This window comes from Mustela lutreola, chromosome 6 (assembly GCF_030435805.1).
Source record: "Mustela lutreola isolate mMusLut2 chromosome 6, mMusLut2.pri, whole genome shotgun sequence".
Classification (NCBI taxonomy): domain Eukaryota; kingdom Metazoa; phylum Chordata; class Mammalia; order Carnivora; family Mustelidae; genus Mustela; species Mustela lutreola.
Window position 1 is genome coordinate 94144850 of NC_081295.1, and position 23807 is coordinate 94168656.

The 23807-nt window shown below is 43.4% G+C and overlaps 1 long non-coding RNA gene across 1 annotated transcript; it reads right to left on the bottom strand.

The window, feature by feature from the left end:
• Nucleotides 1–706: 706 nt before the first annotated feature.
• LOC131834071 (uncharacterized) lies at nt 707–19985 on the bottom strand. The gene is made up of 4 exons (XR_009354740.1): nt 19929–19985; nt 18322–18359; nt 3582–3732; nt 707–3139 (listed from the first exon to the last, which is right to left on the bottom strand). It is a non-coding gene; the product is annotated as an uncharacterized LOC131834071 (long non-coding RNA).
• Nucleotides 19986–23807: the final 3822 nt, after the last annotated feature.

The following is a 23807-nucleotide window of genomic DNA, read 5'->3' on the forward strand; positions in this document are numbered from 1 at the left end:
GTGTTATAATTTGGGTTTTTTTATACATAGATGATGTTCTTCTATTTTTTCATAATCCAATTATATCCCAAACATTACAAAAAATATATTATGGAGAATGTGGAGTCTGTTATGTTCCTCTGAAGAGTACTGATATTTTTGTCAAGTTGATTCCTGTGCATGCATGATCCAGAGATCAGTCAGAGACTTAGGCAGTTTAGAAACTAGAATTTGGGGGCTTTCCTACATTTCATAGGCTCTTCTAGTTTCTGGGGCTTTCCCTTTCTGATCCTTTCCTTTTCAGGATTTTCTCTTCTTCAAGCCAGTAAGATATCATCTACCACTTGCTATATTCACCCCATAAGCCACAGACTTGGGTTTGTCCTCAGGCTGACAGCTATTAGAAAAAAAGGGCAGGAGGGTAATGTACCCAGGGCCCTTCACTTTGTCCATAAATCGACTTGTCTCCACTATCTGTGCACTTTTCTTCACTCTCTAGTGCCTCCAAGTAATTGGATTTTTCCAATCTTTTGTCCAGAGTTCACTGCTTTTATCCTTATGAGAGTTGGCTCAATAGAAACTTCTTAACCAAACTAAAAACAGAACTCTCTCAAATGATATTAGGTTAATAATTCTAATGTGAAATTGGCATAGAGCAGATGGAGAGATAATTTGAAGTTTTATTAACAACCTGCTGATATTTTCAGGTTCATAAATATTTTTGAAGCAGCTTCAATGTTTTAGGCACTGTGGTCATTACTGAAAATATATAAATAAAGCCCACCAGCCCAGCCTTTGAAGCAGGTTACACTTTTATTCCAGTTAAGAAAGAAATACAATCTTTCTTTCCTCCTAGCCTATAAAATGTGAGATATTTAATTGCATTCACTGGGAAAAGATGGGGTTAAATTCATAAACCACAGCTGACAGAGATGGTAGAAACACAATTCTGTATCAGGTGTATCTTTATCTGTGCTATTTCACTTTCTCCCAAACCAACCCCAAAGATGCCCCTGACATTTTGTTCTCTACCCTTCTATTACAGATGAAAAAATATATATATGGTGCTCTGAAAGGTTCAACATAACTTGTCTACAGTCACGTCACTAGTAAACAGAGGGATTGCCTCTGCACTCTTGTTTCCACTCCCATTAACCAAACTGGGAGATGTCTGGTCTCTACCTCACCCTCCCTAACTGACTCTGAGCATATCAGAGGACTTCAGTCTCCTCTTTTATAGATAGAACTTGCCCGTACCCTTGGTACCCACCCTCACCCTTCCAAGATAAATTGGATGAATTAAGAACCTTTCAAATACATTGGGTCTACACTTCAAATGCTATGACGATGAATCATTTCCAAGGTCCTTGGTTTTAGTCTAAGAACCTCTGAGTGTCAGTCTGTGAACATTACCGTGGTGGGTCTTTCTCTGAACTCTGTGGTGCTTCTTGTCTTCCAGGGGGCACCATCTTTCAGTCTTCTCTCTGCAAGGACTGCAGCACCATAGATGCAGCAGTGGTGCTTAATAATAATAGAGAAGAACAACAACGCCTTGTGTCTAAAGCATGCATTTTATTTTCTAAGCTCCTCTTGTAAATATTCTTTTATTTGATCTGCACCCCGCTTTGGGGTAGCCTCCCTTACACTTTGTCCTTCTCCTAATGAAATACTAATTGCATTAAAAAAAAATTTTTTTTAACAAGAACATTATTTCTATTTTAGGAAGGCAAGTTTTGCATGCCAAAGAATGCAAGATCCCTACGAGAGTCTCAATCCCTCAAAGTCAAGTTTTATTTCCTGTTTTCTCTGTATCCCAGTCACCTCACCCTGTATTTATAACATAATCAGTGAGAGCTTGACATATGCTTGTAATAATAAACCTAGTGTTCATTAAGTTCTAATACAATATCTCATTTTATAAATCCTGTGTAAACAAATGTCAAAAAAAATCCAGGCTCCGATTCCAACCCTGCCACTCACTAGGGTCATGATTTTACCTAAATCAGTCAACTTCTCTGGAATTCTGATTCCTTACACATAAACGCTGAGTGACAGTCAAGGGCTGTGAGATGTGAGGTTACATTTCAGTAAACCTAGTAGAGAATCTGGGCCAGTGTGCTCTCCAAAATACCAACTCCCCGGTTTTTAGTGAGCAGAATGGCATTTCCCCCTACTTCTAAAAACGTAGGCCCCATCAAATTGAGTTGTCTGAGGAACACGACAGTTGGCAGTGACAAATATTTCCACTGGCTTTCTCTCCACTTTCCATCAGACTGTAGCTGCTCTAATCCTGACCCACATAATAGGTACTTAACAAATAAACAATAATGATAATAATAAATAAATAATATTCACTGCCACATATGAAGACTTTGGTATCTGCCAGGCACTGTCAGTTTCTATATTCACACTATTCAAACAGTTAACAATGACTCTGCAAGATAGTTGTTACTGTGCCCGATTTACAGATGAAAACAAAAAAGGAGATTTTGAAAAGTTAGCCACTTCGCTCAAGGGTGGAGAGTCAGTGAATGGCAGATCTGGGATTTGAACCCACATTCAAAGATTCATGAGCTCTTTCCATTGATTCTTCTCCTTTTATACTATCTTACCAAAGGGGAAAAAACGTGGAAATGTGACAAATTATTGGGAAAATTTTAACTGTGCTGTCACTTGATGCCATGTGATCCAGGGACCCCCCCCCCCAAAAAAAAATCCTTCATTTATTTTCTGCCTGATTGGTACAATTCTTGGTCAGACAATGCTGTTTTTGTCAACTCCTAAGGCATGGAGCAGAGGGAGAAGTTCACCCCAGCAGTGATGGGCAAGGTGAGTCCAGTGTAACAAATCCACCAAATGAGTACCAAAAGCTCATGGGCTTCAGCCCTTATCCAGGAGGAACCTGTAGGACTGCATCATTTGGGTATAAACATGGGTTTGTTCTCGAAAGAAACAGATGCCCCCAGCAAGCTGTTTCAGAGATGGAAGCTGGACCGATCTGTCTGCTTGTGAGGGTCGACTCCCAGCTGATGTATTTGGTCGTTCTTGGTTCTATGAACAAACAGCCATCAGGGAGTGATTGCTGTGGCTTCCAAAACTTGGCAACCAAAGCTCCTGGGGGTTCACTGGGTGTTTTCCATCCTCACAGCGACTTTCAGCCCTTAGGAGAGAGAAGGGCAGAGAGGCAAAGAAGACAACCAGGTGTGGGCAAAGAAGAAAACATTTGGTCAAGCCAAAGTGGATGACAAATCGTCAAATGACCCTAAAAAGACACACCCAAGACAAACGAGATCTAGTCTCAACTTTCATAAGACTTGATCCCCGCACGGATTCAGATGTTTCACTCAGAGCTGTAGACAGAAGCTCCTCCCATGTAGAGACCTAGAGAGAGACATTTGAGTAGTCATGTGTACCTGCTTTCAAGCTTGTTCCCTGCATGCCATGTCTGTGACGGAGGCGGAATACGGCGGGCACTGGTGTGGAGCATAATAATGCTGAGTTCTGCCCGAAGAGCACTGAGGGACCCATGAACCAACCGAGGGGCAAATCAGCCACAGCGGGAAAAGCAAGAGGACACTTCCGAACCTATTACATTTACTTACTGGGGCAAAAATCCTTAGCTTGTCCGTGGCAGCAGAATCCAGGGTGAGTAACCAAATCCCGGAAGACCTGGGTTCTAGTGGGAGCTCCTCCATTATCCTCCAGCTTTGTGACGCTGGGGCCTCGGTCTCCTAAAATCTAGCCTTCGGGCTCCTGTCACAGAAAACAGAGGCAGGTAACACAACATGATAAAAAGAGCACCACCTTTGGACACAAATGGCCTGGCTGAAAGTCCTTTACCCTCGCATAGCTGACTCGAGGCAAAAGATATTTTTCAGCAATTATTTATGCAGCATTTACTAGGCTCTGGGAATATGACAAAGAACAAAACAGACCAAATGCCTGTTCTCGTGGATCTTATATCTTTAGAGATGCACCTTTAGAGATCATCAGAAAAGAAACAAGTATGTGGACATGGGATGCAATGCCAGACAGTAATAAGCTCTATGAAAAAAATAAAGCAGGAGAGAGAAAGAGGGAGGGCTTGCCATGTTAACTAGAGCTGCCAGAGGCATATGATAACAGCCTCAGAAACTTATTGTGGAGGGGCACCTGGGTAGCTTAGTGGGTTAAGCCTCTGCCTTTGGCTCAGGTCATGATCTCAGGGTCCTGAAATCAAGCCGCACATCAGGCTCTCTGCTCAGTGGGAGCCTGCTTCCCCCCACCACCTCTACTTGCCTCTCTGCTGACTTGTGATCTCTGTCAAATAAGTAAATAAAATCTTAAAAAAAAAAAAAAAAAACCAACCTATTGTGGAGAAGGAACAGAGACTGTATTTTAACAGATGACAACATAGCACTGACCGTTTGAATGGCTCATAGGACCACCAAAAGGTCCGAGTGGGGTTTTCGGGCCATGTCCATGACTGAGAGATCAGGCTCAGCATGCCTACTGCTGTCATTTCTCCTTCCCTGAGTCCTTTTAATGCTGCCTCCTTAGGTGGACATGGCAAGGAAAAAAAAAGCACCTGTGTCTGCTTGCCTGCTGGGGGTTTGGGCTCCGTTAGGCTTTTCCTCCATTCCTGCAGGGGGAACTTGATCTCTGGGAGCAGGAAGTTAATGGATGTAAAAAGGTCTTGGAGCAATGGTATTTGCTACCACTAATGATGTGTCTATGGTTCGTCTCTGTTCTCCAGCATTCGGCCTCTCAGCACAGGGTTCCAGGTTTGGAGGCGTGGGGCCTGTTTGTTTTGGAGAGATCTGTCCACCAGGTGGTAGAAGCTTCCCGTTCAGGAAATGAGCCCTGAAGCAGTCAGGCCGGTGGACTCCATCTGGCTGGAGCACAACAAAGGGCTCCACTGTGCAGCCACATCCTGGCCCAGAACATGCCTGCAGGTAACAGCACCCAGACCCTGCCCTAGCCTGACTCCTGGGCTCAAGGTTCTGACTTACATCTCTGTGCATTTATGGATTGTAGGGTTTTAAAAGGAAGGCAGTCATCTGAGGGCTGACTCTTCCTCATCAAAAACAAAACTCTCTGCTTTGCTCAAGTGCGACTCAATTTATCCATTTCTCAGGGGTGTTCACCTCCATGTTAAGGCAAAGCTTGACTGGGGGCTCTAGAATGTTCGACAAACAGGTTACAGATCATTCTCTGTTGTCAGAGATAGCATTATGGGGAATGATAAAATAAAAACATTTTAAATGTCTCTTGCTGTCCAGTCAACAGGAACTTCCCAATGTTATTTGAATCTTGTCCCCTATGTTTCTCACCTAAAACACTGGGTTGAATGAACTTCACCCTAGAAGTTCATGTTGACCAGCCTCCAAAGTGGCCCCTAGCCAGCCTGTCTGTGCCCTTCTGTAGTCTCCCTCTTCATTGAATCCATGGGCAACAGAATCAAGCAGAAAGGACAGAATGTGATTTCCGGGGCGAGGTCAGAACAGACACTGCCGCTCCCACCTCGGCCTCTTAGATTACTCACTCCGGGGCACGGAAGCCGCCAGGCCATAAGAACACTCAAGTAGGTCTCCAGAGAGGTTGACAGGAACAACAGCCGGAGCATCTCACCTACAGGGAGGCATGGAAGTGAGCAGCCTTGGAAGTGGATCCTTTGGGGTGCCTGCATGTCTCAGTGGGTTAAGCGTCTGCTTCCAGCTCAGGTCATGATCCCAAGGTCCTGGGATCGAGCCCCGCATCAGGCTCCCTGCTCAGCGAGAACCTGCTTCTCCCTCTCCCTCTGCCTCTCATGAATAAAAAATAAATAAAAATATTAAGGAAGTGGATCCTCAACCCCAGTCAAGCCTTTCAGTGACTGCAGCCCTGGCCAATGCCTGAGAAAAACCTAATGAGAGACCCTGATCACCACCCAGAGGAGCCACTCCTGAGTTCCCAACCCACACTAACTATGAAAGACAATAAATGATTTTCGTTCTAAGCCACTAGGTTTGGGGTAATTTGTTACACGACAAGAGATAACGAATACAAAACCTATTCTGAGTTACCAGGATTGCAGAGAAAAAACTACAGTCTGTTAAACCCACTGAAACTAGATTCCAATGACTGCTAGGCCATTTTGCAGAACACCACAGCAGCGATTTTCAGAGAACTGTTATCTGAAATTGACATTGGATTTGCAGTATTAGTAAAGGCCCAGTCTTTGCCTTGAGGACACTCGTGGGCATTCTCAGGGAGCGAACCTTCTAAGCATCGTCGCTGAGCATGACCTTAGAGATATGCTGGGTTTCACGTTGTGTTTACATTCTGTTGAGGTATTGGATATCCTACAGCTATGGGTTGAGGACTACCAGGGAGGGAGACATCAAGCATCCGGCACTTCTGGCTTACTCTGCACACGGCCAGAATGGGTTCCTTCTTCTAGAGGAAGCCAGCAGGCAAGCGGGCACAGGTGCTGGTGATTGCAAGTTGAACCAGTGAACTCAGAAATGGCACGGGTTGGGGGGACATGAGTGAGGACACCGATTGTCTGCTTTAGTTGCCACATCAAAGTCTCAACCATAGGCAAAAGGCACGGATCTGAAACTGAGGAGCACAATCAGATCCCAGCTATCCAAATGGGTCTTCGAGTCAGGACCAGATTAGTAGCAAAGTAATCCTAGACCCGATGGTAAGTCTGACCTTCCTGAATCACTCTTGCTGGGAAGAAAAAGCAGGCGGCTTAGAGACTGGGGATCCCTCTCAAGCCCCTCCGCCCAAACCACAAGCACAAGATTTGCCAGCCTCACCCCACGGGGATGGTGCTATCATTCATTTCCTTGCTCTATGCTTTCACCTCTTCCTCCTAAGGGCCATCCTATTTGTTGGTCATTTGATTGGTCATTTAGATAAATGGGCTCAACCAAATGACCAATCAAATTGGTCATTTAGAAATAAATTCAACCAAGGGTTTTAAAAGAACCAAGGGATAGCACTCCTTTGCTTAAGGAAATCAGTGAGTTAAAGTAGGGCCTGGCACTCAGTAGGTGGTCACACATGGTAAGCTGGTTTCTCTCCAGGCCCTGCCACCACTGCCTTGGGACTGCCAGGCAGGAACGGAGTCCTAGAACTAATCTCTATCTGCTCTCCAGACCTTCCTTCCTTCTTTCTTTCCTTCCTTTCTCCCTTCTTTCCCTTCCCTCTCTCCCTCCATCCTTCCTTCCTTCCTTTCTCTCTCTCTTTCTTTCTTAAGATTTTTATTTATTTATTTGATAGAGAGATTGAGTAAGCACAAGCAGAGGGAGCTGGAGAAGGAGAAGCAGGTTCCTTGCTGAGCAAGGAACCCCCACGCAGGGCTCCATCCCAGGACCCTGAAATCATGACCTGAGCGGAAGGCAGATACTTAACCGACTGAGCCACCCAGGCGCCCCCCACCTTCTTGTCTCTTAACAAAGAAAACACCCGACACTGGCACTGAGTCTTCCATGTGTAGTGTTACTGCTTTTTTCATTGGGTATCTGCCATGGGGGAGGGTTACTCCTAAGGCCCCATTAGCTGGAGGCAGGCAAATAGGATAGAGCGGATGGGAAGATCCAGCATGGGAAACAAAACAGCACCTGGGGCTCAGAGTTGAGGAACTAGCCCAGTGGTTCCACAGTATTTCACACTCAGGTCACACTAGAATAAAACGTTCCTACGAAGTCCCCCAACCTTAGTTTTAAGGTACTTCAAGGCAGGGATTTACAGAAGGAGCAGAGGCAGGAAACTCTTGGTCCCTTTTCTCTCTTGCATTTGCTTCTCTGACTTCAACCTCCAGAGGGCACTGACCTTCAAAAGACTAAACTCAAAACTCAAAACACCAAGGCTGGGAACATGGAATGCCAACTGTTGGCCATACTGGGGGGTGGGGGGGGTGGGGGGGGATCCTCAGCAGCTGTTAATTCTCTGTGGATAATTAATACTGGTGAAATTGAACCTCAGCTTCATTAGCACTTATAAGTGGGCTCTCTTCCTCCTGATAATATGAGGAAGTCCCAAAGCCATGGTTTTTGCCACTCTTCAGGTCTTCCTTTTAGAGAGGTTCCTTCACCTCCCCACTATTAGTTCTGTGCCTCTAGTAGGCTTTCTCTGGAAATAGTCAACATTCCTTGGTCATACGTCCTATCTGGGTGACATCAGAAATTGGGAGAAGCCTGGTGGTTTCTTCCAGAAAATCTAGAGATTTTTTCAGGGCCATCAAGAGACAGCTGTGATGCTTCACGACCATGTGTTAGGAAACAAAGATGGAGGTTTTGGAGTTTAACAGACATGGCTTCAGATCCTACCTCTGCCTCCTACTAGCTATCTGACTTTGGATAAGTTATATAAACCACATCTCAGTCTTTCTTGTAAGTAGAAATGAGAACTAATCTCATAATAGTTTGGTATGGAATAAATGTACTTGGACATATAAAACACCAGCACTGTACCTAGCACAAAATAAGGGCTTTGTAAGTCTTGGTTCCTTCTTCGCCATCCTTCTATCTACTTTTACTGAGACCCCACAGGATGGACGGATTCCTGCAAGTTTTCCTACAGAAGCTTCGGTCACTTCCTTGAACCCAATCATTGCCCCCTTAAGAAGAAACTTCTTCTCATTAGTCTAGTATTCCCCTAAATAACAAGGAAGGGTGAAGGCCATGTGAAAGTCAGAAAGCCAGCTAATCTAGAGCCCTGGGGCTGTTTTCATTTTTGTACCCTGACTCTTGTGGAGTTGGGGAAGTTGGCAGAGTCCCTAGGACACATAAACCTTTGGGGAATAAGATCGGAAATTTACTTAGCAGAAAATTCTCCTATAACGTAAAGCACACTGCTCCCCCCTCCCCACCTCAAGCGCCTTATATATTTCAAAGATGATACCAAAGTCAAGTTCCATGTTGAGTAGAGAAAGTACAGGACTGAATCTTGAGTAAATGTACCTCCCTCATGTCCTGGATATTAACCAACAAGTCACTGGGCTTCTGCCCTGGGACAAGAGACAGTTGGGTCTTTGTCTCAATGATCTTCATCTACCAAGGGAGACAAGCAATAAACACACAATGACAGCATCATGTAATAAGCTCTGCATTTGGAGCCAAGTACCACATGTCTAGGACTGACATCACAGGAGATGGGGATCTGGGCTGTATTAAGGATGACCTGTACCCTTCATCACTTGCCATCCCAACTTTGGCCACCAAGATAACTTGTCTGGGTTGGACCTTCTTTGAGTTCTCTGTCCCTATCCTATCATGTGACATCTGTCTTAAATAAGGACCAGAAACGAGACTTAGAATACTGTAGGGATGGACCTAACCAGGGCCTAAATAGAGGGAAAATGTGAAGAAAATTAGACTTTAAACTTTTTAAAATGTTTTTAGATTTTATTATGAGGCTCTCAATGACAAAACTGAAGCCATCTTAAAAACAAGCAAACAAACAGAACATTGGCCTTTACCAACCATCCTGGTTTTTCTGGGACTGTCCCAGTTTTCACACTGAAAATTCCATGTCCTAGGAAACCCCTCAGTCAGGACACATGGAAACAGTTGGTCAGCCTAATTGTGTTCCAAACACAGAAGTACCCGCAGAGCAGAGAGAAAATGTATCAACCTGGTGCTTAAGCCTTGAGCCACAAATGCATAAAATAATAAACGGTTAATCCACAGGCCCAAATTGCTTCTTGAGCATGAACGTGGAGATATGTAATATTTAACAAACACAAAAATTGGTACGTACTGAATGAATATGAGACCATATTAAAAAATGCAAGAAATTGTGGTTTCTTATTCTTTTTTTTTTTTTTTTTAAGATTTTATTTATTTTGACAGACAGAAATCACAGGGAGGCAGAGAGGCAGAGAGAGAGGAAAGGAAGCAGGCTCCCTGCTGAGCAGAGAGCGCACGATGCGGGGCTCGATCCCCAGGATCATGACCTGAGCTGAAGGCAGAGGCTTTAACCCACTGAGCCACCCAGGTGCCCCATGGTTTCTTATTCTTGAAAAAGGCCTAGAACATAGCCTTCCAAGTCACTGAGAGAGACTGGGTTTACATTTTCCTGGAGAGGCTTAATAAATTAACATACAAGTTAACAGCATTGTCATGTATAGAAGACAAATTTGACCTTGAATCATGGCTTTATGCTAATATACTGGGTGACCCAAGGTAAATTTTTAAACTTCTCTATGCACTAATTTCCTTTTCTGTAAAATAATCCTATTTCAATGTCCCATTTTATAAATTAAAATAAAAAGATCGTAATACATGAAAAATAATGATTACTCAATAAATATTAACAGCTCTCAAAAAAAAAAAAAAAAACACCAAGAGGAAGAACAAAGACCTACCATTTTATTGTCTCTAGGGTACCTCGTAAAGTTAGTAATGGCTTAAAATTAGATCGTTCATGAAAACAATTTTGTCATGAAGTATGGGGAATATATGGCTATAGATTAATTCGGGTATTCTATTTTCATATATTCCTGTAGCTGAAAAAGCCTTGAGCTGAATACCTTCATTTGCCCATCCAGGTCCACTGTCCACCTTTTTTTCCATCCTTCTTTGCGCTCTGGAGGCTGGCCTCTGTGGTCGACCTCAGTGGACTTCTGGCTCTTGGACTTGGCTCAAACCAGCTGAATGCTTTCAGCAACTGAAGGTCACAGCTCCTGTCCAGAGACCCTCTCCACCCAACCCTCACTGCCTCCAAGTTTTTGCCTCCCTGTTCTTCCCACTTCTTCCCGGTTGGAGATGTTAATGATTGCCCCCTTGACCAGCCTCAGGGCTCCACGCCATCATTTGGGGTTTCCCAATAGCCTGACCACACATTTGTACATTATTTATCCAGCTGGATGTGTTTTTTGTTTCCTGCTAGAATGCTGACAGATACAAACACTAGGAGAATAATCAGCTTAGTGATTTCCAAACACAAATTTGGGCACCTGTTCTGGACGGGCGATATCAGAGTCACTTAGGGAGCTTTTGAGAACATGGATTCCTGGACCTTGCACCTGGAGTATTAATTCAGAGGAGGCTGGGATAAAAACTCACACTGTATTTCTAGCAGCTCCCCTCCCAATCCTGCTGCATATCCAGATCTGGGAAGAGTTCGCCCCTACAGTCCTCGGTGCAGCTGGACCCTTTCTCTTCATCAGTATTTTTTGTTTTTGCTTCACATTTCACTCTCTTTGATTTCATTTTGGTTCAAAACACAAAAACAAAAACCTACAACACCTACAGAAATTATGGGTATCCTCCAAAAAGGTGATCTCCATTAGGGTGAAAATTTTGGCCAATTTCTTTCAGGTCTAGAACCTGCCTGACACATAGTTGGCACTCAATAAATATTTGTTACATGACTGTTAAATAAATAATTAATTGAGAATATTTGCAGAACTCTGCAGGGCTTAGATTAGTTCAAGTTGATGACCTCAAGGTGGGACATGACCTAAGCTCCAAAAATTTGATGAAGAGCCCAACAAAAAGCAATCATGATAAAGAAAGATGAACTTGTCATCAAAACTGAGTGCATGGCTACATATAGACATAGTTTCAAACTAGCGGCTTTTCTGGAATCTTCCCCCCTCTGTCCTTGGAAGCCTGATGCACATTCCACTAGACTAGGTGGCTTATGTTAAAAGCCAAAAAGCTACTGTCTATGTGGGGAGGGACTATTGAGGTGAAGCCAATTTTACTTTCTCCTACTCTACACTATTTGACACATTCAGAGGATTTGTGGTGCCTTTTTTAAGAGGTTGCTGTCATTTTCAAATTGAGTGTTCAAAATAAATGAGCAGAATAAAAACCCAGAACCAGGTTCATCCTTCCTGTCCCTTACTTCGTTCGACCCAGTCCTCTACCTATTTCTAATTACCCGAGGAGGCTTGTCCCGCCTCTTTTTTTCCTGCCACTTTTCCTATCTTTTTTTGCATCGCTAACAGAAAAATCTCTTGGCTGACATTTTTCTGACAAGACGTATCAGCAAAATTGCTAGCTACTTGACCTCTTTTCATGCCAAGACTAAATTTGCTTGAATAAACTTGGTTGGAAAGCATTCTGGAGTAAGAAACACACTTCTCCAAGTCTTGAAATGGATTATACTGCTTATACCCTCTGTGAGCAGCATCTTTTCGAAAGGACGCACAGTCATTAGGATGAAAATCAATTACTGATTCCAAGATATTTAAAACCCATTGACAACCTAGGAGCCGAGAAGATGTACAGGGCGACTTGATCTTTTTATAACTGGCCCCAGCCTGATGCATTTGGCTGGTCTCTTGTTTGCTCTCGACAGCTCTTCTCTCACCTTCGTTGCTGGAGATGGCTTGCTGTCGTCAGGACTGCTGCTCCTAAGTTGAAGCTGCCAAAAAAGAACTCTCTGGGAGGATGAGGGGTCACTCGGGGCTTTTAGACAAATGTGTATTTCTGCTCTCAGTTATGCGGGAGCTGATCGAGGAGGAATCTTCACAATTTGAGAGACGTTGTGAAATGAGAAAGTTCTAGGAATTAGCAATAAACCGACAATTCATCAGACGTCTAAAAATATTTTTGAAGATTTGAAGCAAAGATTAAGAAATTGGTGCTATTTAACTTAGAAAATAAGTCTGATGAATAATTAGATCTTGCTTCTCAAACAGTTGTTACTTTTTGGAGCATATGCAACTCTAATTAGAGAAAAGGAGGCAGAATGGAGAAAGAAAGAAAATGAGTAGGAAAGATGCTTGAAATGTCCTTCTAAAGGGAGTTTCAGAATCAGCCTGGCTTGCAGTCCCTGCACCGAGCATAGCTTCCTAAATCTACATGGACCCAGTCTGAGGAACAAAGTGTGTGGGGCAGGAGGAGATGGGGACGGGCACTATGGCTTCTCCAATTTCTTTCTAACCTCAAATTTAGAAATATCATTTCCCCATGGTCCTCCTAAGACTTTATACCCATTTAAGGTATATCGTCCATGGGTTCAAAACTGTGCCTAATCTCTTTGATAGCTTGGTTTTTGTTGCAGTATTACAGAAAATAAAATAAAATAAAATTCCTCCATTCAGCTAAAAAAAAATAAAAGAAAGAAAAAAAAAACAAACAGGAGAAGCAGAATTTAGGATTTTTAAAATATACTATTATTTCTGGTCTTTGGAAGTACATGTGTCCCAAAACATCCTAACTCAGCCCAGCACCAGTCTCTAGCAACATTTGAGACAGTCCTCTCATTATAAAATGGGGAAATCTGAAGTATTTGGTAGGAGACCATGTGGAAAACCAGAGGTTAGTGCTTACCCAGTATCTTCCTTAAGACACCAAATGCGTATGTTTACATATGAAGAAGCAACAGTGTTTGCCTTCCCCGTATGAAACATGGGTCTCTTATTCTCTGATTTCATGTTCCTATCTCAAGAACCAGAATTTAAGCAGTTGATCATGGAAAGACTGTCCCTTGGTCACCTGGAACTGGTCAAGTAAGGTATTAGCTATTCAAGAAAAAAAGTCCTGTAACCACCAGGAGGCCTGGCTTGCACTGTAAGGCCCTCCCTGAATTTAGTCACCACTCCACCCAGTTCTAGAGGAAGAGTCACCAAACAAATGATTCAAAACATTTTCATTCAAAAATAATAATAAAACTGACAATGCCTTCCTTTCATGCCACGGCAGGAAAACTTCCACAACCAAGGAAAGAGCCTGCTTGTTACCTTTGGCAAATGGGGCCCACTGCCATGGGAGAGGTTTGTCTCTGTGCCCCTTGTGGCTGAAAAGGGGGCAAATATATTCTTAGAGTAACTGTTTGGTTTAATTGACCAGCAGTCAACCTGGCCAAAACTTGCTTGCATTTAGCAATTTTTGTTGATTATAGTTCTCTGGGTAAACATCAGGGGACAGAGGACAATAGGGAAGGAAACCACCGGTCAGGCCAAAGAAGGCAAAACAGCATGAAGGGAATCCATGCACCTGTCCATTCTCACAAATCCACCCGTTTCAGACTGACCTGTCCATTTCAGGTAGATCCTGGGTCTGAGCTCCAGGGAGGACATACAAAGTATGGAACTTTGGAGCTTCAAGGAGCCTTGAGATCTTCTAGTCTACTTCTCTCATTCTGGAGATGAAGAAACAGACCCTGAGTCTGCAAAGTGGTTTGCTGAGTGTCTTAGAACCTGAGCACCCATGGAGGGCCTGGGCAGCACAGCCAGTTAAGCATCTGACTCTTGGTTTCAGCTCAAGTCATGATCACAGGGTCACGATCGCAGGGTTGTGATCAACTGATCTCAGGATCAGCCCCACATCAGGCTCTGTGCTCAGCCCGGAGTCTGCTCAAGACATTCTCTCTCTCTCTGCCCCTCCTTCCCCCTCTCAAGTGAAGAAAAAAAAAAAAAAAATCTTAAAAAAAAAGAAAGAAAGAAACTGAGCACTCAGGTCTCCTAACTGTTAATCCAGTACAGTTTCCACGTATCTTCCAAGGAATTTTCCTGGCCTAGTGGCCCAAACTGCAGAGCACAGGCTTTAGGCCGGATCTGCTTGTGGAAAGGAGGGGAGCGTTGGAAAGCCAACTTTTAGAGGGACCCTCTAGGGAAGGAAGGCTCAGAGTCATTCTGTACCCATGGAAATCTCCAGTACCTCTGGAGGCCGTATTTTTCTCCTCTGAGAGGCCCAGCAGAATGCTGAAATATCTGTCAGGGGAAACTACATGGCTATGCATTTGATGGTTGTTCAAATTTCCAGTCCTCCCAGGACAACCCACCTGCCAGCCCTGAGATGCTGGTTTCCAACACTTTCTACAGGCCATGGCTGCCTTTGAGAGAGCCAGTGCCTTAACGGTCACAGACATCCTAGAGAAGAAGCCAAGACACCATTTAACTTTGTCCTCCAGACTTAGCTCCTGTGCTCTGGCGGGGCTGTGGGGGGGGGGGGGGGCGGGTGGTGGACAGGAGAGGATTAGCATACAAGGAGGGAGATGGAGGGGCTCCCTGCTGCCTTTTTTGGTTAATGTTGCTATTGCCTTTGGGCCAGGAACAGCTCAGAGTTTCAACTCCGCTCCATGGCACGCCTCCTCTCCAGATCGCCGGCCCCAGCTTGTCTCCAGCTGCAGTTCTGGGTCTCGGCGGGTCCGCTGAGGGTCTCTGTTGGAGGCCCTCTACCCCTCACTCCCACCAAACCTGACCCTGAGCTCTCTCTCACCCATGAAAGATGGTCATCTCTGTTTCTGCTAAACACACTACCAGCCTCCCAGTTATACCCCTGAGTTTCTTTGGATCCATTCGCCCTTTCCCATTCCCAGCTGGCATATCAATTGGCCCCCAAGTCTTAGCAAGGATCCCTGTGTCTTTGGAAAGGCTTTCTTGTATGGCCCTAACTTAGGCTTGCAGCACTAGAAGGACAAGTCACCACCTCCTTGTGCTCTGTGCTGCGTGCTCATTGCACATGAAAAATGAATCTCTGTTTGTTGAAGCCACCCAATCCGTGGTGTTTTGTTACAGCAACCCTAGTGAATTCATACCCTGCCTGTCCCTCCTGACACAGCTAGCTCTAGGGTGTACAGTGGCAATGGGGGCTTCCTGGCCTTGGCACTGGCTGAGGTTTTGGCACCCAACCCTCTTTGTCTGATTTGGTCAATTCCTAGTCCTCCCGGATTTAGCTTAATTCTTCCTTCTTCTGTGACAGTTGCATGAGGCTTCTCATCCCAAGCCCAAACTGATGTCTTCCACCTTGGTCCTGACCAAGCAGGACTCACACGTTCCTCTCCCAGCCCACAGCACACAGAGCCTCAACCACCTGCTAGCTCTCCATTTGCTTTTAGACTGCTGTTCTCAATTTTTGCTTCATACTACAGTCACTTAGAATGATTCTTAAAAATACTGGTCAGTCAGAGGTCCCTTGGTGGCTTAGTTGTTAAGCGTCTGCCTTCAGCTCAGGTCATGATCTCAGGGTCCTGGGATCAAGCCCCACATCGGGCTCCCTGATCAGCGGGGAGTCTCCTTCTCCCTCTCCCCCTCCCCTTGCTTGTGTGCTCCTCTCGCTCTTTCTCTGTCAAATAAACTCCTTAAAAAAAAAATACTGGTCAGTCAGAAAGATAAAACCCTATGATTTCACCTACATGTGGAATTTAAGAAACAAAATAAGCAAAGAGAAATGAGAGAGAGAGAGAGAGACCAAGAAACGGACTTTTTTTTTTTTTCTTAAAGATTTCATCTATTCATTTGATAGAGAGAAATCACAAGTAGTCGGAGAGGCAGGCAGAGAGAGAGAGATGGAAGCAGGCTCCCTGCTGTGCAGAGAGCCCGACGTGGGACTCGATCCCAGGACCCTGAGATCATGACCCGAGCCGAAGGCAGCAGCTTAACCCACTGAGCCACCCAGGCGCCCCAAGAAACGGACTTTTAACTATAGAGAATAAACTGATGGTTACCAGAGGAAGGTAGATGGGGGGGGGGGTGGAAGAAACGGGGGAAACCGATGATGGGGATTAAGAAGTGCACTTGCGATGAGCACTGGGTGTTGTATGGAAGTGTAGAATCACTATATTGTCCACTGAAACGAATATCACACTGTTAACTATATTCAAATTCAAATTAAAAACTTACTAAAAGAATACAGACACTCTAACTCTACCCCCAGAAATTCTGATCAAGGGACCTGGGGTACGGCTCTGATATCAGTGTTTTTCAAAAGGCCCCAGGTGATACTAACGTGTTGCTGGGGTGCTACCCGCTGTAGCGGGCTGTGCTCCTGGCAGGTAGGCTGTCCGCCTTCTTTGATTTGCAGTCACCCTGAACAGCGGCTTGACTCGAGTGAGCACTTCTAAATGTTCCTTGAACTGGATGAAGGACCCCAGACCCTCTTTCTGTCCTCTCCTTTACTCCTCATTTCTCTGCATTTAACATCTTCACCCTTCCTCAAAAGTAACCCCTGCAAACCAAAAACACAATCCCGTACATGAAACAAGCCCTCTATAAAAGGTCAGTTTGAGATTTAGAGAATCAGACCCTCTGAAATCAGCACAGGCGGTGGGGTGAGGGGTACACACACATATGATGACAGTATTTTAAAATAAGGTAAAGCAAAAGTGCAGAGACAGCTCGTATTCAATATCCATTTCCCCACCTTCTAATATTTAAAGCAAACTCTTTTCTCCTTCTGAACACAGAACGTGGGAAACCGCCTCATCACCCCACCACTTGCACTCCCACTCCCTGTCCTTTCCCTGGAGGGATTTCGGGAAGGAAATGCAATGCTATATTTATGCTTTTCTAATGCCCTTAACCAATCATCCCTCAGTGACAGTGGACTATGGGAAGATTTCGGAGCCCCTGTTTCCCAGCTAACACCCCCCAGTTAGCTCTCAAATGCTCCTTGTCCTCATGAGTCTATCTCCCCTCCTTCTCCCTCTAAAACTCTAAGAGGAAAATGACTGATAAAGAGCTATTTGATTTCACTTCTTCTGGAGATGAATCTTTTACGTATTCCTTATACAAAGTTTAGAAATATGAAAAGAAAAACCCAATAAAAAATAAAAATGATTGGCAATCCTACTAAGAAGAGCTAAAAACTGTTCAGACTTTGGTATTTTTTGTTTGTTTGTTTGTTTGTTTTTTAAGATTTTATTTATTTATTTGACAGAGAGAATCACAAGTAGACGGAGAGGCAGGCAGAGAGAGAGGAAGGGAAGCAGGCTCCCTCCTGAGCAGAGAGCCCGATGCGGGGCTTGATCCCAGGACCCTGGGATCATGACCTGAGCCGAAGGCAGCGGCTTAACCCACTGAGCCACCCAGGCACCCAACTTTGGTATGTTTTGTCATATATTATATATCTACGTAAGGGGACTGTTTCCATAAATGGAGATACAATGTATTGTGAGTAGGTGAGAGAAAGAGGAGGGAGGTGGAGAGAGGGAGGAGGGGGAAAGAAGGAAGAAGGCTGGGAGGGAGAGAGAAAGGAGGGAGGAAGGGAGGGAGGAGGGAAGGAAAGGGGGAGGAGGAGGAAGGGAGAGAATAGCTATTGACTGTCTTATGGTGAGGAGATCAGTGTTCACACTGTATTAACTTGTTTCTTTATATATTCAGAATACTGAGACTCAGTCCTACAATGCATGAGGCTGAGGATGTTCCTGAAGATTCCAAAGAAGAGAAGGAAGAGAGTCCTTCCTCATCTTGCTCGCCCACAGGTCTCACCATCTTTATCCGACTCAGTGGGGATAAAAGTGTCTCCACTCTTCAGCCTCCCTCTCAACACTCTGCCCAACTTCACATCCCTTGGCACCAGGCCCTCCACACCCAGATCTTGATCCTAGAGTCTCCATGTTTCCTTCCTGAGGCAGAGCAGTTTAGCAATATTGCTTAACTTTCATTCATTCAGAGGGGCTAGGCAGGCTTACCTCAGAATCTGAGACTGAGGTCCTTGTCTGGACAGAGTCTGTAGGAGGAGGAAACAGGTTCTGTTCAGTCAGAGCAGGAATCAACTTCCCCCAACAGCATCTCACCCTATAAACCCATAACCATAGAAACACCCCTTATAGGCTTTCTGTGACCATCAAAAGGGGTTGAATGATCCTAGCACGAACTGAAGAACCTTTCAAAAGAGACAGCAAAAGGAAGTTTTGCAAATCACAAAGCTTTCCATGAGGGATTTGTTCTTGGAAAATAATGTAGTATGGTCACGACAGGCTTTGTCTCTGGAACCCAGATAGGCATGGGATTGAGTTCTAGCTGAGTGACCAGGGACAAGTTACCTTTTGAAACCTCAGCTTATCATCTGAAAAATAAGAATAATAGTAGCCTCCTCAGAACATTATGACAAGAAGTAGATTAGATAATGTGTGAAAAATATTCAGCACAACATCCAGTGCATGAGCAGCCCTCAAGAAATGCTAGCTGTTATGAGGTCGGTCCTCTGGCTGATTCATGCACTGGGCATGTTGTTATTATAATTTCCTAAGAAGTTTTTTTAAGCATCATTATTAGCGGCCCTGGAAATTTTTAGGCATTTAATAAATGGTAGCAACAAAGATCTAGTTTGGGGATTACTTTGGCTCATGGAGCACTTTTGAAACTTGTTTGGTTAAATCTATGTGAAGAAATACATTTTATAGAGAAACCCATGACATACACTTGTGCATGTATTTGTATGCTTATAACTGGGGGTGGGGGGAGAAGTCCATGAAGTAATACTCAACCTTCTGAGCTGACACTTTGATATTTTCTGCTGCATTTAAAAAATGGTAGACATAATCAACTTAATTAAATTTTGCAACCTACTAAAAAGTTGAGACCTACAGTTTGAAATCCATGCACCATGGGACCATGAAATGGAATATCCTGAGGAATAGATGTCTCTTATCTCCAGCACAATCATTCTTTACAATTTTGAGACCTATAACATTTTCCCTTATTATTTGTTCTATGTTTCTATTTTTTGCATCCTTAATATACCTTCAGAAGTCAAAATAAAATTGAATGCTTTCTTAGAATTATGCACAACTTTCTATCATAGTGGTAGAAACAAAAGATTGTTTTTTAGGTGTAACTGAATTTCTATTTGCAGAAAACTTAAGAAACTGACTATTCTATCTTTCACGGGAAATTTCTTAACACAAATCGTAGAAGATAATCGGATGCCAAAATTGTCTGTCTAAAAAGATCTACACCAGGATGTAAAAGAAGAGACATTGAGGAAAATATGTAAGAAAAAAGCGGCCGGTCCTCCTAGTTCCTATCCCTCCACTGCCCCATACCATAATGTTAATGACAATTGCTAAAGGGCTAGATACTAAAGACTTATCATCAAGTAGGTTAAGATGTTCTGTCCTCTTCTCCTTCTAACTGTACTCTTTCAAACTTTCTAAATTATGATTCTATCTGTCACTGACGGAAGCATGATCGGTATCCACTGGTTTTGCCTAGGTGACTTGATCAGAACTGTCAGACCGAGAAGATCCTAGGCAGAGACTCCAAGACTGATGTACCCTCCAGCTCTGGACTCTACCTGCATTCCAGAACAACGCTTGTGTTTTCAGCACCTTCAACTGCCCACAGTCCCGAGCCAGATGAGACCAGCTTGCAGAATTCCAAATTCCAAGACCTCATTTTCTTTCTATTTCATACACATGTTCTAACCTTAGTCCTATAACCTATTGACCTTCACCCCCACTGGAATTTCTAAACAAGCTATACAGCTCAGCCAGGTTAGAGAAACTACTTGAGTTTCAAGTAAAGTTTCAAGTTTTGACATCCAAAAAAGGTCTCAAAATATTAGTAGTATGGTGTTGACTCCCTCCATTTCTTTTCTTTTCTTTTCTTTTCTTTTCTTTCTTTCCTTCCTTCCTTCCTTCCTTCCTTCCTTCCTTCTTTTCTTTTCTTTCTTTCTTCCTTGTAATTTGGTAAATTTCTTCCCTTTCCTTCAACAGATTATGAGGTGAAGGATATAAAAGATTACTAAAGAAAAAATTATACTCTTCTCCCTCTTAAAATGTTCAGGAGCTTGTGTAGGAGAATTCGTCATAGTTGGAGTGTTCATAGCTCAGTATCAAAGGCAAGGTCAGGAGAACAGGACAATTTTATGTAGAGTAATTATTAAAGGGAAGATGATCTGAACCCAGGTCATCTTCCCTTTGTTATTTTGTGGCTGTGTGACTTTAGAAAGATCTCTTGCCCTGCCTAAGTCTCAGTTTTTGTTATCAGGAAAATGAGATGAATAATAGATGTAACACTCACTGGACGTAGGCAAGTACACAATAAGTAGTAGTGTTGTTGTTGCTATAAAAGTTCTCCTCCACCAGAGCCCTTACAGAAAAAAAAATTTGAAGGTGATAGAAATGCTTTTTATCTTGATTGTGGTGATGGTTTCATAGATATGTGTTTATGTTGAAATCCATAAAACTGGATACATCAAATATACACAGTTGGTAAAATATCAATTATATTTCAATAAAGCTGCTAAAAAAAAGTTGGACTGGCATCCATAGAAATATGAAGGAGGCACCAATAGTATCTGTCTCCATTAGAAATTAAATAACACTATTAATAAATGTTTAAAAAGAATTTCTAATTAAACAGTTTCTATGGCAAAAAACAAAAACAAAAACAAAACCCAAAAAGCTAAACAAAGAAGCAAAAAAATCTCATAAAAGCCAGAACCTATAATCTTGGATAGAAAAAAGACTCCAGCCGCATAACAGAGGCAAAACTTCATTTCTAGTCCCACCAAGAATTTCCCACCAATGAGCAACTAGTCCTGTGTCCAGAAGCTATCGGAAAGACCTCCAAGACGATGTGACCAACGAATATTCCCTAAAGGATCTTCTAAACCTTCAGATGTGACTAGCCTCTGCTCCAGAAAGACTCCACAGAGCCAAGGGATCCTTGGAGTTCACCGGCTCTTCCGGACAATCCCTGAAAAGCACACTGTCCACACTGGAGTGAGGTTGAGTGAAAGAGCTCTCCCGAAGTTTCCCCACATTGGTTTGGGAGATATTCCCACAATACGGTTATTAGAAGCAGATAATCTGAGGCAGGATGAGGAGGACAGGCTACAGCTTGTGTTTCATAACATTACCCAGATTTCCCCAGACTCCACAACTTTGACCTTACGTCCTAGAAACACAAGCTGAGAGAACAGGGGGTCACATGTGTCCCCAGCTCCCAGGGTTTCCTGCCAGGCTTCCTACGGGCTGGGAACTCTTTGCAGCCCTGTAGGGAGGTCTGAAGGCTGGCTCCAAGTTCACCGGGTCTCTTGAGAAGACTCTTGGCTGGGATGCTCAAGATAGACCATCTATAATGGGGAGGGAAGAGACCTTTGGATGTCCCTGAGGCCAGATCCCTACTATTTTAAATGCACTGTAGCTCAGCCTTTAAAGAGAGGAATGAAGTAAATGTTGACCTCTGGAAACTCTCTCAACCCACAGGATTAGTCTAGGAAAATTTTTCACAATATAGATGTTAGAAACTGATTGTTTAAGCCTTGATCTGAAGAAATGACCTGCACACACATGTCATAACATTCCTCTGCATTTCTTAACCTCCAACATTTGAGCCCTGAGCCCTGAAGACCCAGGAGGCTGAGAACAGCAAAACAAGACATTCTGCCCCATGCTGAATTCCCATCTACAGGAATTTCCTGTCAGATCTGTAGTTTTTCTCCATGACACGGCTTCACAAGGGACAGTCATATCTCTCAGGCTAAGAAGGACTCTAGGGATGATTTGTTGCCTCTTAGGACCTACACTCAAAATGTGAGACACTCTCATGGCTTTATGATATTGACTTGCCTTAAACATCTTCCAGACCCTTTGCAGAATGACGCTTTCATATATAACAGGGCTGGATATTCTGATGCAGAATCAGAAAGGAGGAGTTGCTTCCCACTTTTTCCCCAGCCCCACTCCCATGTGCAGAAGCTCTGACTGGCACTTAAGAGGCAACTCTGATAATACACACACCATTGCTATGGGTTTCTGGTCAATGTCCCTGGGTTGGACCAGGCCACTGTGTGATGGACAAAATCTGGTTGCATCTCAGAACTTGGAGCTTCATGAAATCTCAGGAATGAGGGAGAAGATGAGTTAAAGGTGACTATGGTTTGGAGCTCAGGTGACTGAGGCATGGTCTCTGATAGAAGCAGCAAGTCAAGAAACCCAAGAATGTTGAGGGTGTGGAGATGACAAGAGAGCAGATTTGTGCTTTTCTCCAGCATGGAGTCATTTTAGAGGGCATTTTGACTTTCATTCTGAATCTAGAAAGGATGAACCTCATTAGGCAAATAAAACTATTTCTGAAGGCTTGAGGTGGGAGGGATTGCTCTGCCATGGAAGTGACTATTGTCACAGGAAGTAGTTAGAATCAGGAGATACTGCAAGATAACACCCAATCTTACTTGACATTTATACATATAATAAAATAAAAACCTTTCATTTCCACTATAACATCCAAGAAAAAGGGAGATTGTAGGGAGATTATGGGGAAGCTAATGATACTACCGTTCCGAAGTCAACCCTGAATACTCAGCCAATCTCAGTATTCTAGAATAATTCTCATCTCCCAAAAGCCTATTTTTTTTTTAGCAGAACAGCTCCAGTTCCAACAAATATTCTTCATACATGATTGTTTCCAGAACCCTCAACACTCACTCTCCTCTGAATACATTTTAGTTTGTCAATGTGCCTCTGAAACATATAGCATCTAGAATTTTAGAAAAGTCTCTAAATGCAATATAATCTAGGAAAATTAAGAGACCTATCTTGTGCTCACCAGTTTCCCCTTAATATCTGTTACTAAACTGGAATACAAAAAAAAAAAAATATTCAACTTGAGGCTCTCATTTGAGTTCATGATATAATGACTTTCTAGTTCTAGATCAAAGATTGCATCCAAGGAGAGTTGAGAATCCATAAAATGATGTTGACAATGGATGGAAGAGGTCACCACTCAAACCTCAGCAGTGTGGTGACCTCACAATCACTAAATGACATTCCTAGACATTTTATGGTTGCATAGGCACATGAATCACCCTAGAGCATGACATAAATAGAGTAATAAAAAGAAGCCATTTAAAATATCATTTCCTTCTTAAAATAATGTTTCCCATTTAGCTCAAGTTAAATAATTTATTCAAGGTCACACAGGGAGCCAGTGACCAAGATAAGATTCCAATCTTATCCTATTCAAGCAGGTGTCTCTTCAGCCTACTTGTTTCATGGCTACATTACACTTCACAGTAGATTAGGGTCTTAGGGGTAAAGCCCCTGAAGAATACTGCAAATAGTAGACGTTTCAAAAGAAAGTACAAGTTTAATCAAAGTACAATAAACTCTCAGCCACCTTAGAAAGAACACCAAAGTACCCTCTGCACCAGGTGACCCAGTCCACG